Source organism: Colossoma macropomum, unplaced genomic scaffold (genome assembly GCF_904425465.1).
Source record: "Colossoma macropomum unplaced genomic scaffold, Colossoma_macropomum, whole genome shotgun sequence".
Lineage (NCBI taxonomy): Eukaryota > Metazoa > Chordata > Actinopteri > Characiformes > Serrasalmidae > Colossoma > Colossoma macropomum.
The window spans coordinates 33,519,318-33,533,421 of NW_023494803.1; positions in this window are offsets into that span (position 1 = coordinate 33,519,318).

Sequence of the window (14,104 nt, forward strand, 5' to 3'; positions counted from 1 at the left end):
TGATCCAGAAGAATAAACAGCTTAGATAATGTTTGTGTGTGTGTGTGTGTGTGTGTGTGTGTGTGTGTGTGTACATATATGAATAAAATATACTTTTAGATTGTGTCTTTTTCAGGGATGTATATTCTACAAATGTTTTGCATATAGGGAAGTATACATGCATACATTTTTCTTCGATAAAGGTTTATGCTGAGTGAAGCATATTTTGGGGAATTTGTAGGTCTGCTCTAAAACACTGACCTGCTAGAAGATCAAACCAGCAGCCAGTCTTGATCTCCTGCAAATGGCAGACCAGTTTTCATCTATGATCTCACAGTAGAATCTGCATAATGCCATATATTCTATGAACATTTACGGAGCCATTGGAATTACAACAGCCCGGGACATCACACAGACTAACTTCTAGTATTGCCTGATTGTGCAGCCCACTTGCATTTATTGTTCCAGTGTCTAGCAAATGACTTACTTTTCCGCAGCAAACCACTAAAACCTGTAAACTTTCCAAATAATAGGTGTTTTGGCACTAAAGTAATGTGGGGTGCAGTGGTTTGATGCAGCTGTATATACCTCCGAAGAGAAGACGCTAACCGCTATGAGTTTTTGTACTGAAGCACCACTGTGTAATAGGCTGCACAGAAATAAACTGCAGTACTCTCCAATGACAGGTTGCTCATAGTAAGAGAGCCATGAAACTCATTTGAATTGCCACTGATTTTGGTTTTGTTTTTGAATTCTGGCTCTGGTTTTCCAGAAGCATCAAAAAGGTATCCCATGAAGGTTAATTCCTTGTTTTGAGATTGTTTGTACCAAAGAATACGATCATGGCTTTGAATGTTGTGGGAACATGTAATCTCTGCAGAATCTCCTTGACTCTTGATGAGATCAGGTGGAGCCTGTTGAACAGCTGTTGCATTTGAAGAACCTGTGGAAAGAGGGAACCATGATTAAAATTTAAAATTTTATTATAAAATAATAGATCTTGTTAGACTCTTCTGACAAATATGAAACGTTTCATGAAGACAGTTTGTATTACCTGTGGCGAAAATCATCAAACTCATGAGTTTGAGGAAAGTTTGAAACATTGTGAGTTGACAGGCAAGACAACCTGTAGAAGAATGAAATGATTGTGTTTTCCCAGTCCGAGTTATAGTCAAAGCTATTCTCCCTCATTTGAAGAACATGAAATGCAACGTATACAGTAAATGGCCAGGTTAGAAAATTAAAGAGTGGCAACACACTGCCCCCATATGACGAGAATCAACACTGCATCTCAACAACAAACATTTCAAGCCATTTCCAGTTTCTCCCCACTTCAGTTGCCAACATGCATTCTTAATGAATTTACTTTTTCAAAAGTTGTCACAAGCAACATGAAATATATACACGACACAAATATATACACAGGTCTATAAAATAAAGATATATAATCAATTCTGTCTCCTGCATTTGAAATGTTGCAATATGCTGTCAATACATTCCAAATGTACATAGGATATATTGGAATGTATTCTCAATATATTACATTTTAGAATGGGACCTTGCTGCATGTTTACTAAAAATCATTCTACAGATGGGTCGGTCTTCAGCTAAAATTAGGAATAAGTTCTGTCTCTGCATTATATTAATATTGTATAAGAAATAAAGAAAAAAGTTTGCTTTAGAAATAACAGAAGGATGTACAGTAATGCTGTAGATACACTTACAATCCACAGTGACTGCTATAAAAACATACTTCAGCAAATGATAATAATAACTCCTGTAAGTAAAAAAAAATGTAATATGCATTCATAATGGATATGATGACTTTAATAGGGATATTGTTCATTTTCAAAAAAACTTTTTGTCACAATTCTGATAACAGCTCAAATTCTATTGAGAACTACAAGCATATCTCAACATAAGCATTGACAGTTTAACATGCATGCAGTCTTACAAAGGCCATATTTGAGTTTCTCTATAAGACTAAACCCATGTGTGTGCAGGACTGGATAAGTCTTTATGTGGTCAGGTAGAAAAGAATAAAGAGAAGGTTTTTGTAGAGGAGAGAGGATGTGTGAGACACTGTGTAGATGCTGCACAGAAATAAACTGCACTGTCATTAGATGTTAGAGTAGTTATGGTCAGTGTGCCGTTATTAAATCCATTCCCTGATAAGGTAACTTTATTGTTTAAGTCAGGCTCAGGCTGAGGTAGCGTTCCAACAAGACATCCCATGAACTCAAGTTGTCCATTTCTGGTTTGTTTGTACCATATAATGGTATTAAAGCTTGAAATACTGTGTGAACACTGAAGCTCTGCAGATTCTCCATGCTTTCTAAGCAAATGAGGGGGAGTCTGTGAAGCTTCATTATTGACAGCAGAGACTGTGTAAATAATAAAGAAAGATTTGTAATTATATTATTATTTTGTGAACATCATGTAAAGTATAAACATTATAAGAAATGAGCATTTTCACATTTTGAAAAATATTATAAAATTATGAAATATAAAAATTTAAAATACTCATCTTTAGATTAGCTTGTAAAAGATCAGACTTACCCAATACCCAGATTAAAAAATAAATGGTGGCAATGAGAAACAATCTAACAAGTTCACTCATGTTGGAACTGAGTAAGAGTTTCAGGCTTCTGTGGTTCATCTGATTAAAAAAATAAATAAATATATATAAATACTTGTCAAAATGTGCTGCTGCCCCCTCATGTTAAGACACCAAGCAGCGACAAAGAAAAAAAAAAAAGACCTTAAAACACTTGCAGATGGGTGTGTTGATTTGCTGATCATGTTGTTTCTGTGAAGAAAGGAGGGGTGGCGTTAACATTGGGCCAATATATTGAATTTTGTTGGAAACTCACCAGATTTTAGAAGTCAATCATTGTTTACACATACAAACCTTTATTGTGTCTTTCGGTCCAAGACATTATAAACCTTTCTGACATTGTACTGACTTCTCTGATTATACTAACATGTCAATTGAGCAATCATGGATTTAATGCTTATTCTTTTTAAATAATTTTGATAGCCTTCTAATATTAGCTATTTGTGAATCTCAGTACCTTAAGTCAGGGAACAGAATTGTACCATAATCAATTGAAATTATATTTTCCAAGTTGTATTGATTCCACACACCCCGTCTCATCTCCAGGCTTTTTATTTTATTGTTCTGTTTTAAAACATTTGGTTATGAAAAGGTACAAATGTATAGTTTTCCACTGGCAAAAGCTTATTTAAGGTACACAACTGGACCTTAAAACCACTGTTGTAACTTTGAGGTTACATTTACATTGTTTTTACATTTAAATTGATTTACAGAGCCAGCTGTATTTTGTCTGTTAATAGTTTTGGCACTGAACTGTGAGTTTGGACTTTGGTACAGATTAATTCAAAACGTTTCAGTTACAGTTCAGTGTGTACATTTCGTACTGGGCTGCAATCACTGAACCTGAGTTGACACATTTAAGCAAGTTAGTTGTTTGCTTTACAACATAACGATGCCTCTGAATATTCGATGATAGTATAACTATATATATATATATATATATATATATATATATATATATATATATATATATATATATATATATATAGTTATATATAGTTATATACTATAACTGGCAGTGAAATTGTGTAATGCCTATGGTTAAAAAAGTAACCTACAGGATGACTTTGAAAGTGACATAGTAATTACTGGCATTATCTAGAAATATGTATACGCTGCAATAAACCATTAATTTCCTAATTGTCAGGTCACTTAGGTGAGAACAGGAACATGTTGAATAGTCCAGGACACAAAGTGAGGTTTTTCTGGATAAGACGTCATGTTATGACATCACACCATGTCTAAACATGCACCAATATATTAAGTGTGAATACACACAGGTGTGTGGTAGTTGATAAGGTTTATGTGGTTGAGTGAGAGAGATTAAAACAGAAGGGTTTTTGTAGAGGAGAGAGGTTGTGTGAGTCGCTGTGTAAATGCTGCGCAGAAATATACTGCGCTGTCATCAAATGTTGTATTAATGGTGAGGGTGCTGTTTTTATATCCATTCCCTTTCAAGGTAACCTCATTGTTGAATTCAGTCTCCAACTTAGGCTGCGATCCAACAATGTATCCCATGAGCTCAAGATGTCTGTTGTAGGATTGTTTATACCATAGAATGGTATCATAGGTTGAGATGCTGTGTGAACACTGAAGCTCTGCAGATTCTCCATGCTTGCTGAACAGATCAGGAACAGGTTGTAAAACTTTAGTGCTGTCAGGAGAGACTGTAAAAAAAGAAATTGAAAAAGCACAATAAGTCATGATTCTGTTGGGTTTAGTAGCTTAGTAGCTTTAGTAGCTTTTAATGTGACTGAAAAAAGACCAAACTTACCTTCTAACCAGATAAAAGAATGAATGGTGGTAATGAGAATTAATCTAACCATGAGTTTACACATCGTAAAACTGACAAGAACAGACCGATAGTGACTATAGTTCAGCTGATTTCAAGGAAACTTGGTACCAATCAGAGAGAGAGAGAGAGAGAGAGAGAGAGAGAGAGAGAGAGAGAGAGAGAGAGAGAGAGAAAGGGAATATTGTTGCAATTCATGCTACTGCCCCCTCTTTTTTGGCACCAAACTGCACAAGCGGAAGGAAAACATAAGAGCATAAGACATGTTAATGTTAAGATGCTGATGAGGATATAATCTCATATGTCTCATCATGCAGGGTTTGCGAGGAGAAGAGGGGTGACATTAATATTAAACCAGATGGTGCTTTGATAAGCATCAGAAACCTCTTGTAAGTTTACATTTCTTGTATCCCATGAAAGCCAATTCTTTTTCAGTCTTTTTCTATTATTATTCCAATAGCATGATTACAGTCATTGTAAATTAAACTTTAAGTTTGTAATTGTAAAACTCTACACACTTAAAGGAGAATTCCATTAATTCCTGCATAACACGATAAGATGTTACCAAAACACCTACCACCTACCAAGCAAATACCATTTGTTATCAGTAATACCGCAAGAAATGTATTACCTGATACACTAAAGTGACACAAAAATATAATGAGAAGGCTGGTATTTCTGGATTTAAGAGAATATTAAACTTGATTGGTTTCATTTCTTATGCTTGTTCTGCAATGTTCTGCATCTTCTACAATTCTGTATATTTTCTTATTGAATATCCAGGATGTCACATCACAGTAGACTATAATGCACAACACTAATGCTCACATATATTGGACATCAGGATATGATAGATTGATTCCAATATCTACAAGCCACTGTAAACATTTTAATGTTCCCACAATTTTTAGTCATTGCCACTTCTACCAACTAGAAAGGTTTACCCCATCACACAGTGCTACCAAGCTGGGACGTGTAAAACACCATCACATCTTTTCAAACTGCTGCTAGCGCAACGCTTGAAGGAGAATGCCAACTGCCAATTCTGTTATGTCGCAGATACTTGTGATGGGGAGAAGGAAGGCCATCCTGCTCACCCAGAGGGAGCGAGGCTGATATTGAACATATTCAAACGTTACACATGTCAACAGATACTAGGATTTCTGTTTTTTTTTGTTTTTTTTTACACTGTGTAAACTGGCAGCACAGAAATAAACTGCACTGTCATTTACTAAAAGGTCCTTAATGGTTAGGGTACCATGCTTAGTTGCATCTCCTTTCAAGTCAGTTTTGTCGGGAAATCCAGGTTCTTTGTAATCAGTGCTCATCACAAGACGTTCAGTAACACTAATTCTTGGTCCACAGTTTTCTTGTACCACAGTATAACATTGTAGCTTGATATGCTTTGAAGACACTGAAGCTCCACAGAATCTCCTCTGGTTTTAATCAGATCTGAAGGGCTCTGCTGAACTTTGCTGCTGAAGACAGAATCTGTAGAGAAAGAAGTGCATAAAACATAATTCATTATTGTATACTCACGTTTTCATTCATTTACATCTGAAAAGCAACACTGCTCAATTTATCAAAAGATAAAATTGTCAGTAAGAAAGAAAGAAAGAATACCTGTGAGCCAGAAGAGAGAGACAATGACGAGCTGAGCTCTGATCATCTTGCCTTGACGGGCTCTGAATTAAGCACAGAATTCTTGTTTATTTAAAAACCCAACATTGCTCACACACACTGAATTATTGCATTTCCTCTTTTGCAGTGTAAATTCTGAGATGGAGCAAGAGCGCCCTCTACCAGCTCACAAGTGCAGCTGTCATCTACGTAACCCTTTAACCCTTAAGCTGACAGCTCTACAGATTTTTAACATGTCTGTATGACTCAGTGGTTGAGATGTAAACAAAGTCACTACAATTAAAATTAGAGAAACTTACCAACTCAGTATGCCTTATAGTGGTGGTGATAGAAACCAGAGGTTGTTGTGTCTACAGTCATTTTATTTACCATTTTATTTGCCAAAATGACTAGTAAACCTACATGTCTTTATTATCTAGTTTTTATATCTAATGTTATTATTGGTAAAATAGTGGTAAATCTGAAAAAACTATGTTTGCTTTGGGAACTATTAATAAATAAATATAAAAAAAAATGTCTCAAACATGTAGAACAATATTTTTGTTACTTACTGGACATAACTTTAGGTGAGTCAGCTTTTAAAGGTATTAAAGACTTAAGAAGTCTGGTCCCTATCACCTCCACTGTGGACAATTCTGATGAATGACGTTTTGTAATTTAATAATGCAGGTATCTGTGAAAGTCCCCTTTAAGGCAATGAAGGTCTATGTTTGAAAACAAGATGTGATGCTGTGAAAACATGTGAGCTGAGCTGTAATTGATAAAGCATCATTAATACCACCTGATGTGCATTTGCAAGCAAAAAAACACAAACAAGTTCAGGTATAGCTCTTCATACATTCAGTTGACATGTGTAATTGTCATTCAGAGGGCAAATAAACAGAACAACCGTTCAAACTGCAGAAGGTTGATTGATGTATATTGCACAACTATTCTGGATACAGTGAAATATACATTCATAGATTTTTCTTCAATAAAGGTTGGTGAGTGAAGGAGGTTTTTGTGGATTGGGAGGTTCTCATTGAATCACTCACCTGTTGACCCAACCAACTCCCAATTTTCATCTCCTGCGAAAGGAAGGAAACAATTTTAATTTAAAATTTGCATAATTTGTAAAAATTGTAAAATCTTCATAATGCTATGTATCCTTAATAAATTTACAGAACATTTAGAATTAAAGCAGCCCCAGGTTATCACACAAACTAACTTCTGGTATTGTCTCATCTGACCATGGAAGCCACTTCCATTTACTTCCATTCTCTGCTGTTATTGTTTGCTATCCGGTGTCGAACAGAGGAGGATGGGTTTCCCTTTTGAGTCTTGGTTCCTCTCAAGGTTTCTTAGGGAGTATTTCCTTGCCACTGTCGCCATTGGCTTGCTCACTGGATTTTTTTTCTATAAAGCTGCTTTGTGACAACGCCTGTTGTAAAAAGCGCTATATACTTAATAATAAACTTTAACTTGGCTTGACTTGACATTCATGGTTCCACTGTTCAGCAAATTACTTACATTTTCTCAGTGAACTACTTCAACTTACAGTTTGACAACAGCTGATGATGCTTTCTAAGTAGTTTGCTGGCATAGAGATGTTTAATTGTAGATTTAAGAGTTAAGTGTTTTGGCATTAAACTGAAGTCGGGTGTAGTGTTTTGATGCAGCTGAATGATAACAGCTCATGATGAGTTTTTGTACTGAAGTGAGGGTAGCAGCACCACTGTGTAATAGGCTGCAGTACTCTCCAATGACAATAAACTGCAGTACTCTCCAATGACAGGTTGCTCATAGTAAGAGAGCCATGAAACTCATTTGCCTTGCCACTGATTTTGATTCTATTTTTGAATTCTGGCTCTGGTTTTCCAGAATCAACTACAAGGTATCCCATGAAGGTTAATTCCTTGTTTTGAGATTGTTTGTACCAAAGAATACGATCATGGCGTTGTGGGAACATGTAATCTCTGCAGAATCTCCTTGACTCTTGATGAGATCAGGTGGAGTCTGTTGAACAGCTGTTGCATTTGAAGAACCTATGAAGACAGAGAGAATTAATTAGAAATTTTTTTTATATCCTTATTATCCTTATCCTTCTGATAAATATGAAACATTTCACAAAGATAGTTTTGTATTACCTTTTACTAAAAACATTAAAGTTGTTAGTTTGAGGAAAGTTTGAAACATTGTGAGTTGAGGGCAAGACGGTCTGCTGTAGAAGAATGAGATGTTTGTGTTTTCCCAGTCAGCCTTATAGTCAAAGCCATTCTATCTCATTTGGAAAACGTGACAGACAAAATTGGTAGAGAAGTGTGGCACTGCCCCCATATGACAAGAAACAACACTGCATTGACATAACAACACTCACACTTTTGAAACAATTTACTTTTTTTACACCATACATATACACCATATAAACATACACATATTACCTATTTTCTTATATGATATTACTGTAGAAATATGGCCAATTGCTATCCATAGAATAATTTTGTTATATTAAGTCATTGAGGAATAAGTTAGAGAAATTCATTATGCACTTCAAGTGGTTGACTTTTAAAGTAATACTGATACTAGTACTGGTACTATAGTAATTCTGATCATTTGCAGTTGTTGCCAATGACAGAAAAAAGCTTCATGGAAGTATTATTTGTCACATTTCTGATTAAAACAGCTCAGATACAATTGAGATTACGCATATATTAAAACACACATTGACAGTTTAACTTAATACGCATCTAGCATGCATGTAATCTGAGAGTTATATTTGGGTTTCCTAATAGGAATGAATGAACCCAGGTGTGTGCAGGAGTTGATAAGCCTTCATATGATGTGGTACCAAATTAAAAGAGAAGAGTTTTTGTCTGATAAATTAACCTTTTTTTTAAATTCAGGCTCAGACTCAGGGCTTGCTAAAGTAAGGTATCCCATCAACTGAAGTTCTCCATTTCTGGCTTGTTTGTACCACAGAATGGTAGTGTAGCCTGAAATGCTGTCTAAACACTGAAGCTGCAGACCCTCCAGACTTTCTGAGAAGTTCAGCTGGAGTTTGGGTAACTTTATTACTGGCAGCAGAGACTGTGTTGGGGAAGAAAAGCATTCAGAAAATGTCAAAACTCCATAGACTGTAATGGACACACACACACACACACACACACACATATATATATATATATATATATATATGTGTATATATATACATATCACATTGCCTATGTGATTTTGATGAATGAGTAAAATCCAGATTAAAGAATGAATGAAGGTAATGAGAATAAATCTAACCATGAGATTACTCATGTTGAGACTGAGCAAGAACCGTTTGAAATGGTTAGAAAAAAAATAGTTCAAGGGATTCAAAGGAAACATTACTTGAAAACTTGAAATATGATGTCACAAGTCATGCTGAGCACAGATGAAACACTGCCCTCACATGTTTATGTACCAAACTGCACAAGATAATATCACGTGTAAGATCATGGGGCACATGTGCAGTACTGGGAATGCATTGAAGGCATCATGAATGCTGATAAGTATTACCAAATTTTATTACATCATGTAATACCCCAAGCACAGGGCTGAGCAGATCAAAATGTATTTATCAAACCTCATTCTACAGATGGGTCGGTCTTCAGCTAAAATTAGGAATAAGTTCTGTCTCTGCATTATATTAATATTGTATAAGAAATAAAGAAAAAAGTTTGCTTTAGAAATAACAGAATGATGACATGTACAGTAATGCTGTAGATACACTTACAATCCACAGTGACTGCTACAAAAACATACTTCAGCAAATGATAATAATAACTCCTGTAATTTTAAAAAAAAATGTAATATGCATTCATAATGGATATGATGACTTTAATAGGGATATTGTTCATTTTCAAAAAAACTTTTTGTCACAATTCTGATAACAGCTCAAATTCTATTGAGAACTACAAGCATATCTCAACATAAGCATTGACAGTTTAACATGCATGCAGTCTTACAAAGGCCATATTTGAGTTTCTCTATAAGACTAAACCCATGTGTGTGCAGGACTGGATAAGTCTTTATGTGGTCAGGTAGAAAAGAATAAAGAGAAGGTTTTTGTAGAGGAGAGAGGATGTGTGAGACACTGTGTAGATGCTGCACAGAAATAAACTACACTGTCATTAGATGTTAGAGTAGTTATGGTCAGTGTTCCGTTAGTATAAACATTATAAGAAATGAGCATTTTCACATTTTGAAAAATATTATAAAATTATGAAATATAAAAATTTAAACTACTCATCTTTAGATTAGCTTGTAAAAGATCAGACTTACCCAATACCCAGATTAAAAAATAAATGGTGGCAATGAGAAACAATCTAGCAAGTTCACTCATGTTGGAACTGAGTAAGAGTGTCAGGCTTCTGTGGTTCATCTGATTAAAAAAATAAATAAATAAATACTTGTCAAAATGTGCTGCTTCCCCCTCATCTTAAGGCACCAAACAACAACAAAGAAAAAAAAGATCTTAAAACACTTGCAGATGGGTATGATGATTTGCTGATCATGTTGTTTCTGTGAAGAAAGGAGGGGTGGTGTTAACATTGGGCCAATATATTGAATTTTGTTGGAAACTCACCAGATTTTAGAAGTCAATCATTGTTTACACATACAAACCTTTATTGTGTCTTTCAGTCCAAGACATTATAAACCTTCCTGACATTGTACTGACTTCTCTGATTATACTAACATGTCCTTAGAGCAATCATGGATTTAATGCTTATTCTTTTTAAATAATTTTGATAGCCTTCTAATATTAGCTATTTGTGAAATTTTAATACCTCTTTTTAATGAATGGGCTCACTTCATTTCTTTGTTAACTATTTAATATTGAATGTTTATTACTCACTTGTTATTCATTATTCTGTATTACTATCAGTGAGTTATTGTTTTGCAATCTGGTGTGAACCAAAAAAAATGTACTTGTACTTTTCACTACTGCAAATCTTATAACCCCTACACTCTCAGAAATAAAGATATGAAACTGTCACTGGGGCAGTACCCCTCCTGTCACTGGGGTGGGACCCTCAAGGGTACATCTCAGTACCTTCAGTCAGGGAACATAATTGTACCATAATCAATTGAAATTATATTTTCTTTTTTCTTTTATTATTCCTTTTCAAGGTAACTTTATTGTCGAATTCAGTCTCCAACTTAGGCTGCGATCCAACAATGTACCCCATGAGCTCAAGATGTCGGTTGTAGGATTGTTTATACCATTGAATGGTATCATAGGTTGAGATGCTGTGTGAACACTGAAGCTCTGCAGATTCTCCATGCTTGCTGAACAGATCAGGAAGAGGCTGTAAAACTTTAGTACTGTCAGGAGAGACTGTATAAAAAGAAATTGAAAAAGTACAATAAGTCATGATTCTGTTGGGTTTAGTAGCTACTAATGTATTACTTACTAATACATTAACAAACATATCTAAACACACACATAGTCTAAACATTTTAAAATGAGCAATAGGATTTTAAAGTGACTGAAAAAAGACTAAACTTACCTTCTAACCAGATAAAAGAATGAATAGTGGTAAGGGTTTGCGAGGAGAAGAGGGGTGACATTAATATTAAACCAGAAAATCATGTTAGAGACTCCTGAATTCAGAAGTGGTGAGTTACAGTGGAATAAGTAAGCATTTTAAAATCTGGTGCTTTAATAAGCATCAAAAACCTCTTGTAAGTTTACATTTCTTGTATCCCACTAAACGCAAATTCTTCTTTCAGTCTTTTTCTATTATTATTCCAGCTGCATGGTCACAGTCATTGTAAATTAATCTTTAAGTTTGTAATTGTAAAACTCTACACACTTAAAGGAGATTTCAGTTAATTCCTGCATAACACCATAAGATGTAACCAATGTTAGTCACTGTAGTTTGATGTGAAATGCTCATTTCTAAAAAAAAAAAAGATGGAAAAAAAAATTAGAGGCTATTTTGCCTGCATGTACCACTCTCACATTTGCCTGCATTTAACAAAATACAAACACTCAACTCAAAACTATTTTCTCACTCATCAGACAGTGCATTTATGATCACTTCATGTAATGGTTTTCATGAGGGTACTATAATAGCATTAAATACTTCAGACGTTTGGTTCCAATTAGCACCACTGTGAGAACAACTCTTTATTGTAGTATCTAGAATGGAACATTTCACATCAAACCAAACTGAAACACTTTGTTTACTTATTAACAAATTAATTAGACACTTGTAAGAGATGTAAACCGATGCTACCATCTGCAGTCAGATCTCCAAAGGATCCAACAAAATATATGTCGCTACCACCTACCAAGCGAATACCATTTGTTATCAGTAATACCGCAAGAAACGTATTACCTGATACAAAAATGTAATAAGAAGGCTGGTATTTTTGGATTTAAGAAAATATTAATCTTGATTGGTTTCATTAATTTAGCTTGTTCTGCATTTTCTACAATTCTGTTTATATTATTTTATTGAATATCCAGGATGTCACATCACAGTAGATTATAATGCACAACACTAATGCTCACATACATTGCACATTTGGATATGACATATTGATTCCAGTATCTACTTGCTGCTTTAAATGTTTCACACAGTGCTACCAAGCTGGGAGAGAATGCTAACAATGCTTCCTTTGAAATGTGTAAAGCGCCATCACATCATTTCAAACTGCTGCTAGTGCAGTGCTTGAAGGAGAATGCTAACCAATAATTCTGCTATGCCACAGACACCTGTGATGGGGGAGAGGGAAGGCCATCCTGCCCGCCCAGAGAGAGCAAGGCCAATATTAAACATTTCGACAAATACTAGGATTTCTGTTTTTTTTTTATTATTATTATTATTCATTATGTGCTTCATAGTAACAATGCTGATCTAGGATCTGCTCTTTTCAGGAAGGTCATAGTAAATGAGAAAGGAATTTGATCCTAGATTTGCACTCCTACTCTGAGAGGCTTTATAAATACAGGCTCTGATGTTACAAAGTGTGACAAAATGCTTATTTGACAGCGTATGGCTAAAAGAGTAACAGTTATTTTGCTGGTACTGATGCTATATTTGTGCTTTAATTGTGTATAACAGTGAATATACACAGACACCCAAAAACCTTTATATCAGATCTTTAGAGCTGTTAGTTAAAGAGCTCCATAAACAGGTGTGGAAGAGCTGGAGTTTGAGCTAATAATGCAGTAGCACAGAGAGTTTTTGTGCAGAGGTGACATTGTCTGTAGCACTGTGTAAACTGGCAGCACAGAAATAAACTGCACTGTCATTTACTGAGAGATCTTTAATGGTCAGAAAACCGTTCTTAGTTGCATCGCCTTTCAAATTGATTTTTTTTTGTCGGGAAATCCAGGTTCTTTATAATCAGTGCTCATCACAAGATGTCCCAGTAACACTAATTCTTGGTCCACAGTTTTCTTGTACCACAGTATAACATTGTAGCTTGATATGCTGTGAAGACACTAAAGCTCCACAGAATCTCCACTTGTTTTAATCATATCTGAAGGGCTCTGCTGAACTTTGCTGCTGAAGACAGAATCTGTAGAGAAAGAAGTGCATAAAACATAATTCATTATTGTATACTCACGTTTTCATTCATTTACATCTGAAAAGCAACACTGCTCAATTTATCACTAGACCGAAAATATCAGAAAGAAAGAAAGAAAGAATACCTGTGAGCCAGAAGAGAGAGACAATAACGTGCTGAGCTCTGATCATATTGCTTTGTGGGACGGGCTCTGAATTAAGCACAGAATTCTTGTTTATTTAAAAACCCAACATTGCTCACACACACTGAATTATTGCATTTCCTCTTTTGCAGTGTAAATTCTGAGATGGAGCAAGAGCGCCCTCTACCAGCTCACAAGTGCAGCTGTCCTCTACTTAAACCTTTAACCCTTAAGCTGACAGCTCCACAGATTTTTAACATGTCTGTATGACTCAGTGGTTGAGATGTAAACAAAGTCATTTCAACTGAAATTATAGAAATTTACCAGCTCAGATTGCCTTATAGTGGTGGTGATAGAAACCAGAGGCTGTTGTGTCATTTTATTTACCATTTTATTTACCAGA